Source organism: Microtus ochrogaster, chromosome 2, assembly GCF_000317375.1.
Source record: "Microtus ochrogaster isolate Prairie Vole_2 chromosome 2, MicOch1.0, whole genome shotgun sequence".
In the NCBI taxonomy this organism is placed as follows: Eukaryota; Metazoa; Chordata; class Mammalia; order Rodentia; family Cricetidae; genus Microtus; species Microtus ochrogaster.
In genome coordinates this window covers 58,152,139-58,164,468 of record NC_022010.1, presented here as the reverse complement: position 1 = coordinate 58,164,468, position 12,330 = coordinate 58,152,139, and positions in this window count along the sequence as shown.

Genomic DNA, 12,330 nt, shown 5'->3' with positions numbered 1-12,330 from the left:
AAAAAAAAAAAAAAAGAGCTTCCTTTCCAGAATTCCTCTGCCACTAAGACCATCCCTATGGCGTGATGTAAAGTTTGTTCAGCCTACATTTTTAGGTCCTTGGTCAGAAAGACATACAGATTCTATTCCTTTTCCTTCTCTTCTATTTCATTCCAGAGTAGGACAGAGTCTATTTAATACTTCTAAACTTTCCAACTCATGTTTTTGACTTTCTTGCTCTTTCTCTTCCACTCCTCACCCCATGGAGTCCTGCTTTCATGTGGATGACTTCTGTATGTGTCCACTCTCTCCATTCTCTTCCTTTGGGTATTTGTGAGATTTTCAATTTGCCTGCTCTTGGGTTTTCCTTCTAAACTCTAATATATTAACCTCATGCTTTGGTGTGAGCTGTTCTTTTCTTAATGAGACTAAGAAGCTAACGAGAGGACCCCGGTTTTATCAATCTCATATGATGGCTCTGCCACGACTTTCCAAGATCCAGTAATACTTTTGTCCTGCCTTTTAATTCTTTAATTGTCGGAGAAAAGAAACTCATTCCTGCACCCCTTGACAGAATCAATAAGGTGCCGATGTCAATGGTTACTAGTTTTTTTCCTACTTGGGCACGCGTGAGAAGTGGCAATAAAACAATAAATTAAAATTTAATAGGATATTTAATTAACATTAATTGTATGTCAGACTCAGTGTAGCACAGTTTCAGGGCAGGAAAGATTTTATACCCTCAGGCCTAAAGGATTAAGTAGTGAGCTAACTGCTAAGATAATCAATCCAAACACAGCATACCTGCTGGTGAGCACCTGTGGCAGCTAGGTTCCACAAACATTCAAGTAAATGAGTGGAAAGTCGAGATGGAGAAAATTCTTACACTGAACAGTGTTGCCAGGAAACCAAAGTAGTGTTCACATTGCTGGAATGACTGTGTGACTGAGCTTGTCCACACTGGACAATGTTTTGTGGGTTTTTTTTTTTTGTCACAGTATGTGCTTGACTATCCTCGGTGATATCTGTCTTGCGTATGTCAAGGCTCAATCTTGCTCAGTGTGCTTACTCTAAAGAAATCCTTTTTATTCTTCAACTACTTCATTTCTTCCCTCAAATGTTCTCAATTCTCTTCTCATCATAAGTAGAACACAGGGTATTAGCAGAGTTGAGGAGAATGCACACTGGCTATGGGCTGACATGGAATGCAGACCACTATCCTTGACTTTCCTCTAAAGCCATCTTCCCTGGACCAGCAGTAATGGCTGCCACCTATTTAGAGTTGAACACCCTGTCAGTGTCTTGCTGGTTTAGAATCTGTTGTTTAGTAGATCAACCGTGCTCCAGGTGTGTATGAAAGCTTTTCAAGCATTGTTTCTGGGTTTATTGAAAGTCGGTTGTTTCTATAGGTTACTTACTAAGTCACTAAGAAGGAACCCAACCAAAGTACATGTCTGCCTCTAGTTTACAATATTAAAATGAGAGAAAAATTTCAGCACTGTTGTGTTCTAACAGCTGGCTATGGAAACTCTAATACAAGCTGTTGTAACAAATAGACAGTTGTAAATTCTGATTTTAAAACTAATTCAGAGATAAAGATTTTGGAATACAAAAAACTCTTTGGAATAGTGTATATAAATTTGACTTACTGGTGCTCACACTGAACATGAGCACTGGCTCTAGGAGATACATCTAAACATCTTGAAGCATTAGTTTGGAGAACTTTACCTATCCCAAGAAACACACTGGTCCTGAGATACAAATGAGGCTGAGTGTCCAAAGCCTTTTATTGCTGCTGGAGAGGTGCGTTTCTCCAGCCCAGATACTTTTTGTTGCTAGAGACTGCATTTCAACTAGACTTCTGCAAATTATGCCAACATGTCATGGGAAAGGTCCCCTTTCATGTCTCTGTATTCTGTATTCATGACTTCAAATAATCTGTCAGAATACTTGCAATTTCAATCCTTTAAAATGGGAAAATGTAGTGACATTAAGAGCATGTTACAAAGCTGATACTAGATGTTGTATATAAAAAAAATCTTGTGAACTCTGTAGAATTATATATTTTAAAGTAACTATACATGATTTGAGATAGTGCAATTACTAGTAATATCATTATTTAGTTATTTCTCTTTATGTCTACACCAACTGTTCTATTAAGAAAAGCCAACAGAATGATTTGCTAACAGCAAAATCTTAAGTTATCCCTCATAGTTCCTAACTGCAAAAATTAGGAGAAACAATTTGTTCTCTCCCTATGTTATATTCCATTACAACAAAGACATTCATATTGCTGCAATAGGTTACATCTTCTTCAATTTTTCTAGAAATAAATGTAAGTAGTTTTGCAATGAGATATAAAGATCACCAAATGAGAAATAGGGAAACTATATAAATAAAGAAGTTGGTAATAAAGATGATGTCATAAAACCACTTACCATAACAGGTGACTACAATTTTATATTGATGGGAAATATTTGAACATATAATGAAGCAATGAGAAGACTAATGTGGCTGTGAGCCAAGAATGCATGTCTCTCTTGAACCCAAGACAATAAGGAAGGAGGGTTCTTCTAGATCCTGTAGAAGAAATATAGGCATATATATACATATATATGTATATATATATGCCAGTAAAATTGATTGTGAGCTATTGAATTTCAAAGTATAATATAGTAAATGTGTATTGAACCAGGCCATGAAAATGAGATATGTAGAACCTAGTCAAGGAGTGATGAAGTAAAGAGTTACGGCAGGCATAATTACTAGGATGAATGAGATTCCTAAATTACCATACTAGGTGTCAATTATAATATTTTATTCTTAATATTACCTTTCCTCTTCTGTCTCTCTTCCTCTATCAAACTCATACTGTTGCTATGGATCCAAAAGAATTCAAAGATTTGCTTGAGTGTTCTCTACAGCAGGAAAAGTGACTTTGTGTGCTCTGTGCATACTTCGTTGGAATACTGCCTATTCATTAAGTATTTGAATATTTAGAATTATCACTGACTTTTGAGCCCTTGAGTTTAAGGACAATCTTTAACACATTTTACATGACAGATCCACATGTGGTGTCTGCTGTAGTCGCATGTGCAGCCTGTCTGAGAACGTAGATTACAGAGACATGAGATAAATAAATTATCTTTTAATTTAACAGGTGAGTGTCAACTAAAAATGGACTTTATTTTATAATCATTTCAAACCTCCTACAGTACCATAAAGGATCTTAATATATAATATTTTTCAGTGTTCTAGATCTTTGTATTATTTTCACTTCAGCAACTTATGTAAGTAACCTATCTCTGAACAGAGACTTTCATTGCACAATATTATCCAAATTAAGAACCTGTTTAGAGGTCAGCATGGTCTACCTAGGAGTTCTAGGGCAACCAGGAATACTTAGTGACTACTTTGTCTATTAGAAGAAATACTATGTTGCTATCACAGACAGGCTAGCAGAATGCAAGAAGGTATATATTTTAGTCTTCTTTGTTTCCACAACATTTGTAACCTCTACCAAGCAGAGAACAGCTGTTACACTGCCAGTCTGCAGTATATTTTGGGCAAGTGGGGCAGAAGCGTGACTAATGTGTACTCTAATGGCATTATAAGTGACTCACTGGACTGTAATTACCAGTAGAATTGCCACACGCCTGGTTTATGATTAGGTTAATCTATTCTTTAGTTGATTTCGCTCTGTGTCTTCCTCTGGCAAACTTGAACATTTTCTTATCTTGCTTGGGGACTCCAGTTGTTGACTTTATTTCCAGATGTCCCTTGGCTAATTTTCATGTCACTTTTGCTTCAAGTTGCTAATTTCTTCGGTTTGTATTTGACCCCATAGATCAGTTTGCAAACTGTATCACCATGTAAAATTCAAGCAGGGTGAAATACACAAGTCATCATATTCTGTATCACCCAGAATTTTCTCTAGAGAATCTATAATTTTGGCTCACTGCTTTTCTTACTTAGCCTGGTTTTCTGTTGTCATTAGGATACTGAGAAATGAGATAGCATATTAGAGAGCATATCCCAGGAGCAACTCATAGGTGCCCCTCAATTCAGAATGGCCACTTGCAGCATTCTATTGTTATGACTTAACATGATAAAGACGATCAACACTCTCAAAATGTGTTCTTAATTTTTCTATTTCTATTTGAAAAACAAAACACCTTAACTTTTCTCCTTCTTGCAATACGATTCTGTGTAGATGATTTTCATGGTCCAGGTAGAATTCCTTTCTTCTTTTCAATTTAACATGATGAGTTATCACATGGTCTGTGACACTAGTTGTTTCTTGTTACACAACTCCTTTCTTTGAAATGCAGGAGGAACCTATAGCCTAGCCCTAATCAGTAGAATAGGATGATTGGTATAACATTTTGAGTCTCTCCTGAGTGCCCTGATAAAGTAAATGATCCTCACAGGAAGAGCCCATAGGCAAGGTTTTATGAGGCTTTGCTCCTTCCTGAGAGGGGCTCCATCAGCTGTTCACAAAATCAAAAGGTACCAACGCTTGACACTACAGGGACTCAACACAGCCAATGGGTTTGTATGCAGAGAAATGTGTGTAGTTTCCCAAGTGAAACTACAGATGAGAATACAGCTGGCCAAATTTTTCTTCAGTTGGTGAGAATGTAATTCAATCTGTGCCGAGAATCATGAACAAAAGCACATAGGAAGAAAAAGCACTTTTATTAGTTCTGACTTCATGGCAATTCATGAAGAACAATATAGCAATCGTCAAATATTTCTGTCACTCAGTTACTTTGGCTCTTTTCTACAATTATTCAAAAATTAGTATATACACATAAGTACATATTATAAATTATTGTTACACAAACACTTCTATAAATAGTCAGGTTACTTACTTGCAAATGTAATATTAAGTTACTCTCTGTTGTACCATTATCATTGCTATAAAGGAAAATAACGATACCCTGAAATTTTCATGATTACGAAATCATATAATACATGGAGAAACATATTAAAGGTTTAAACCCTTCAGGCTTATAGTAAAAATTCATTTCCCTTTTTTAATTTCTTCTTTCTGTAAACAATAATTTTGCTCTTCTCCTAATTTCTGCTTGTACTTTGCCATCTTGTCCCACCTAGGCTTGCTCAGTCTTTATTGTCTCCCCTCTGTTCCTCCCTCCATCTCTCCTTCCGCCCTTTCTTCTCTTCCTTTCCCCCTCCTTCCCCTCCCTCCCTCCATCTCTCCTTCTGCCCTTTCTTCTCTTCCTTTCCCTCCTTCCCCTCCTTATTTGCGCACATTTCTCCATCCATAATGTACTTTGCATTTGCCTCCACATATCTTCTCCTTTTATTTAATTCTAGATTGTGACTCACTTCCCTAAGAAAGATCAGAAACCATACTTTCAGTCTGTGTATTTAAAACTCACTGCATAAATTGTAAACTGAAACTGATGTAGAAATTTCTTATCATTTTAAAGAAAAGAACACATTTATATAAATATGTATATATCGTTACAATTATATCTACTCTTGCTAGTGAAATGTGGTTTTCCTCTTCGGTTTTCTCTGTCACCTAGTGTCATTGTCATTATAGAGTGCAGGTGTGATGCTGGACAAAGGCTTTATATAGGTGAGATCTCTCTCACATTCTGTTTCTATATACCAGAGCAACCAACACCATTGTTAAGCCACACACTTTGTAAATGCTTAACTTTTTCACTATTCCAGAGCTGTGCAAGTGAAGTTTGAATTATTATTACCTGGATTTTTTAAAAAAAATATGAACTTAGAAAAAATAAGTAGTAGATTCTTTCACTGGCAATGTAAAGTATGAAAATTATTTTCCTTGTTATTGCTATGCACCCATAATGTTCTTAAACACATACTCAAAAAGCCTGTGGTGGTAAAGAACAGTCTATGATTCATTTCTGTGACTTAAATAAGTTTTTCATAATAATATAGGTAATGTGAAGCTTATTTAATATACTGAATCTAAGTTAAAAGAGAACAAATATATCATTTATAGGATTGAAATGCTCCAGTCAACAAATATAGAAATACCAGTTTCATGAGGATTCGCAAATCAGTTATGTACCTTGTAGTGTGACCACTAAAATTTAATGCAACATTAACCCCCATGATATTCACATTAGACATTTTCTTCTCTGTCTCTGAAATGCACCTAACTCTTAGATATTCATGAGATTCTTATAACTTAGTTGGTAAGGTCTTAGTTACAAAGAGAGATTCCCTTTGGAGGGAAAACAGATGTATCTTCTGAATTTTCTTGACTCACTGACTGTTTTGGAATCATATTTTATGTTCTTGGGTACATTCCCTTTTGTGATAATCTGTTGCACATTGGATGAATGCAGGTTGTTTCATAAATTTTGTACATGTGCATGCACTAAATTGAATGGTTGTGGAGCAATGACAAGGTAGAAGATGTTGTACTACATGTTCTGTTGTTCCCAGGAGGTTTTCCAGGATGCTGTTGTGATTCTATAGCCTGGACTCTGGTTATTTATCTCTTCTTCTTTTGTAAATGTACAAATACCCCAGTTATATTTTAAAATAAATGCTACCTTTGTTTTTGACAGCTGTAGTTATTGTTTATTTGTATCAAAGAATATGAATACACTTGAAATAGCAAGGAAGAAGAGGTAAAAAATACGGTTACTGAAGGAGACTACTATGGGGGATAGTTTCATAACTTTCGTAACCACTTGGCTTGGGCTATGTCCATGTCCATCTTAAAAATGTATGCATTGAATAACCTGAAATATTTATCTATATGCATTAGATATAAGAATATATTCCAAACAAACATTCCAGATATACATATCTGACAAAATAGAATTCAAACCAAATTAATCATAAGAGATAGGGAGGGGCACAAAGGAAAAAGTCCACTAAGGAGATATTACAAGTCTAAACATGACGCAAACAAAAGGATACCCAAGTTCATAAAAGAGCATTATTGCAGCTTATATCACATCCTGGCCTTCACACACTGATAGTGATAGACTTCATAAATCACTCTTGCTAACAGACAGATTATCCAGTCAAAAACAGAACAGAGAAATGCTGAAGATAATAGACATTATAAGCAAAATGTACCTAACATATATGTACAGACATTTCATTCAGGCACAAAAGACAATATACCATTGTCTCACAGTTCATGGCACATTTTCCAAAGTTCACCATATATTTTGACAATGACCAAGTCTGAATAGATGCAGATAGATTTAAAACAAAAGAAAAAACCCCACCATGCATCCTATTTTCCACCATGGGATTAAAGCTGTGATATCAAAAACATCAAAAATCTTACAAACACATGAACACTGAACTCCCTACTGAATGAAAAATGGACCTAGGAAGAATTTAAGAAAGGAATTAAAACTTTTTATAATTGAATGAAAATGACACAACAATGTACCTAAACTTATAAGACACAATGAAGGTCATTCTGAGAGGCATGTTCATAGTACTAAGAGCCTACATCAAAAAAAAAAAAAATGGAGAGGTCTAATAACTTAAGGGAAAACCTGAAAAATCTAGAATAAAAAAAAAAACAAAAAACTCATACCCAAAAGGAGTATATGGCAAGAAATAATCAAATCAGGGCTGAAACTAATTAAGAGAGAAACAAACAAACAAAAAAACTGCAAAGAATCAAGGAAGCAAAGAATTGATTCTTAGGAAAAATCAATAAGATTGACAAGTACTTATGCAAATTAATTAAAAAGCAGAGTGAAGATCTAAATTAACAAAATTAGAAATGGAGGACAACCACAGATACTGTGGAAATTCAGACTCATAAAGACATACTTTAAAACCTGTTCTCCACCAAATTGGAAAACCTAAAAGACATTGGTAATATTTTTAACTTATACCACCTATCAAGGTAAAATTAAGACCTGGTAAGCTACTTAAACAGAACTATAACCACTAGAAAAAAGAAACAGTAATTAAGTGTCTTGAAACAACAACAATAATAAAAATTACACAGGACAAGCTGGTGTTAGAGCAGAATTCTGCCATGCTTTCAAAGAATAATGAAAGCCAATATTCCTAAAATTATTTCACAAAGTAGAAACAGAGGTAACATTGTCTAATTCTTTTTATGACACCACTCTTACCCTAATACCTAAAGCACACAATGACCTAACAAAGAGCGTCACAGACCAATTTTCCTTATGAACATAAATGCAAATTTTAACCCAAATCTATGATCACATCAAAAAGGTCCTCCCCCATGATCAAGTATACTTCATCCAAGAGATTCATGGATGGTCTAACATATCTAAGTTGATAAATGTAATCCAGCATATACAGACAAAAGCCACATGATCATCTCATTAGTTGTAGAAAAGGCCTTTAACAAAATTCTAACACTCCATTCATTATAAAAGTCATAGACAGACTAGGAATACAAGGCACATGCCTCAATTTAAAAGAGGCAATTTAGGGTAATCCATAAACACACAATAAACAAGACACATCTTTAACAAATGATGCTGATCAAACTGGATAGCTATGCATAGAAGAATGTAAATAGATCCACATTTAGTACCCTGCACAAAAGTCAACTTCAAATGGATCAAAGACCTCAACATAAACCCCAATAAACTGAATCTGATAGTAAAGAAAGTAGAGAGTAGTCTTGAACTCATTAGCAGAGGAAACACTTTCTGAACTGAATACCATTAATACTGGCACTAAGACCAACAATTAATAAAAGGGACCTCATGAAATTAAAACGCTTTTGTACGGCAAAGGATACCATCATTCAGATAAAAAAAGCAGGCTACAGAATGAGAAAATATTTTTAGCAACTATGTATCCAATGGACATCTAATAAATGAAATAAATTTTAAAAGTTCAAGAGACAGCAAACAAAAATCAACCTACATAACCCAATTAAAAAATGAGACACACACCTAAACAGAAAATTCTTGAAAGAGAACATAAAAAATGACTGAGAAACACTTAAAGAAATGCTTCCATTCCTTAGTCATCAGGCAATTACAAATGAAAACTATCTTGAGATTTCACATTACACTAGTTAGGATGGTCAAGATGAATAAATCATCTGATTGCTCATGCTGGTAAGGATGTGAAGCAAGGAGGATACGTATTCATTGATGGTGGTTGCAAAATTGTGGAGCCACTATGAAAATAGTATGGCAATTTCTCAGGAATCTGGGAATAGATATACCTTGAGATCTAGCTATACCACCCAAAGGAAGATTCATCCTATTACAGAAACATTTGCTCAACCGTGTTCATTGCTGTTCTAGCCAGAAATTGAAAATAGCCTAGAAGTCTATCCACAGGTGAATGGATAGATAAAGAGTGATATAATTACACAATGGAATATTACTCAGCTGTTTAAAAAGTGAAATAATGGAATTCAGAGGTAATTGGATAGAAAAAAAAATCATCCTGAGGTAGACAACTGCATTGGCTGATTTTGTGTCAATTTGACACAGGCTGGAGTCATAAGAGAAGAAAGAGCCTCAGTTGAGGAAGTACATCCATGAGATCCAGCTGTAAGAAATTGTCTTAATTAGTGATCAATGAGAGAGGGAACCCACTGTGGGCGGTGCCATCCCTGATTAGGTGGTCCTGGGTTCTATGAGAAAGCATGCTCCATGGGGAGTAATCTAGTAAGCAGCACATCTCCGTGGCCTCTGCATCAGCTTCTGCCACCAGCCTCCTACCCTGTTTGAGTTCCTTTCTTTACTTCCTTTTGTGATTGACAGCACTATGGGAAGTGAAAACTGAACAAACCCTTTCCTGCCTAACTTGCTTTTTGGTCATGACGTTTTGTTCCAGCAGTAGAACCCCTGACTAAGGCGGAAATCCGGACCCAGAAAGACAAATACATGTAAATTTCCTCATATACAAAATTTAACTGGGACATTTTCAATAAGCAAGTTGCAATTCATATAATCACAGAGTATACATACAGAACAAGAGACTAGGGTGTAGGGATGGATCCCCCTAGGAAGGGGAACTAGAAGAGATAGCTTTGGAAGGATGAGGGCAGGGCTAGAATGGAAACATCAAATGGAGAAAGGGAGGGAAGTTTAGGTAGAAAAGAGTGAATACAGAAAATAATAGCTAAAACTAAGAATCATTTAAAGAGACATATAGAAATCTAATAAAGTAGAATCTTCCTAAAATAGTACATATATGAATGCAATCTAAATTAAATTTCCAACACTTGAGGAAACAGTTCTCCAACTGAACATATCTTTATCAAATGAAACTTCTAGTAATTGTAGTGGGTGACATCTAATTAAATAGTTGGCCAGTGGAGCCCCATAGGAACCCTTAAACAACCAAGACTATTGCCAGGACCTTTCCATGCCTTTTACAAACTGACAGTAAGACCCTATTGCTGAGGGCAATACCTGCACAACTCATCAAACTTAGAGAATTCAAGCTGGTGCCCACCTAGAGTTTTCCCTCCATTTTCCATGGTGCTGGAAAGAACTCTGCATGATATCAAAGGAGAAAAGTACACACCATCTGAAGCACGAGCCTTTTGATCTACAATGATGACCAGCTTGAGGTTGTGCTAGCATAACAGTGACACAAAGCTTATGGTAGCAGCAACCTATATCTGACTGTATTTAAATCTCACTCTATTATATGGAACCTATCCATAACACTGTCTGGATGGCCAAGAACCCAAAGCTAGATAAGCCAGGGTCTCGGCGAAAATCAAATCCTACTGTTCTGCTAAAGGATTGCAGACATAAAAATGAATCTTAATGACATTCTGTTATACTCATAAATTAGTGCCTTGCTCAATCAGTTTCAGAGATGCTTCCTCCTGCAGCAGATGGGAATAATACAGAGACCCACAGTGAGACAATCTGCAGAGAATGAGAGACCCTCAAGCCTTCATCCTAAATAGAATGTCTCCATCAATACCTCCTGTAAAGGCTAATGGAACCTTGCAGAAGAGGAGGTGGAAAGAGTGTAAAAGGCAGAGGGGTTGAAGAATACCAAGAAAACAGACTTTCTAAGAACAACAGGATCTGTGCACATAATAACTTACAGAGACTGTGTCAAAATGTACAGAACTTTCATGGGCCTAAGTCAGATGTGGTCCCAGCACTGAGAAGAGAAATGGACATAAATCTCCATTAGTAATCCCGAAGCTATCTCCACTTGATAACCACTCAAAAACAAAAAAAAAATAATTTTCTCCTAGGGAATCACACTGGGAAAACAAGCAAGGATTGGCCCTGTGTCCAGCAGTAGAACCAACACAAAATGAACTCTATGGTGTCTTTGGTGATTCTTTATCTCATAACATTTATCCAGGGATTTAGTTTATCTATTTCATTTCTATTTTTACAATTTGTTGTTTTATTTCTTTCTTTCTTTTACAGATCCGTTGTGTATATATCATGGCTTCTAGTTTTGTATTTTTATGGGATTTTTGTGTGTGTGATGTCTGTGCCTCTTCAGATGTACATGTTTCTTATGCTTTTATTTTGTCTCATTTTTCTCTCTGTTTTGTCCTGTCATGATTTGTTTTGTAATCTATTTTATTTTTATTCTTTAGAAGCACATTCATTTCCTAATCAGAGGCAGAAAGGGAGTAGATTTGGATTGGGGGAGTTGGAAGGAATCAGAGGAGTTAGGGAAGAGGAAGCCATAATCAGAATATACTACATAGAAAAAAAATCAATTTTCAGTAAAAGAAAAAAAATAGAAAAATACTTGAAAACTTGTTACTAACATATGTAATTTTTTAAATCATATTTACTTATTACTCTCTCTTGAATACACAGATATTCTTTTCTAAGTACCCCTTCTAGTTTTGTGTTTTTAAGTTTGTTAATGGCACATTTAGTTTAATATGTTGCTCCAGTAACACGAGTGTGGGTTATTTACTAAGCAACTTCTAGTAGCTACACCAGTAAAGGTTCCCCCTGTTTTCCACAAATATTAACTCCCAATAATTCCTCAGACAGTGATGAAGTCTCATTAGTCCTTCGGTAACAACAGAGTTTATGGACTCAATCTTTTATTTTTCCTCATCAATTAATCTTGCCCTTTGGTAATCTTATACATGCAGACAATGCATTTTGATTTCTTTTATCCTCCACCCATTCTTATATCTCTTCTACCCTTTTCAGCCCTTCCTTCACTCTGAAAATCCTTTTGCCATATTCATGTCCTCTTGCTTTGTTTTGTGATCCACAAAATTTACCCAGAGACATCTGTGTTGCTATAGTTTTGGAAATATCTCTGGGATCTGATGGTCTCAACAGAAGCTATGAAACTTTAATTAATGAATACTTTTCTCCTCAAATTATTAAGTAACACATTGTTCAGAAG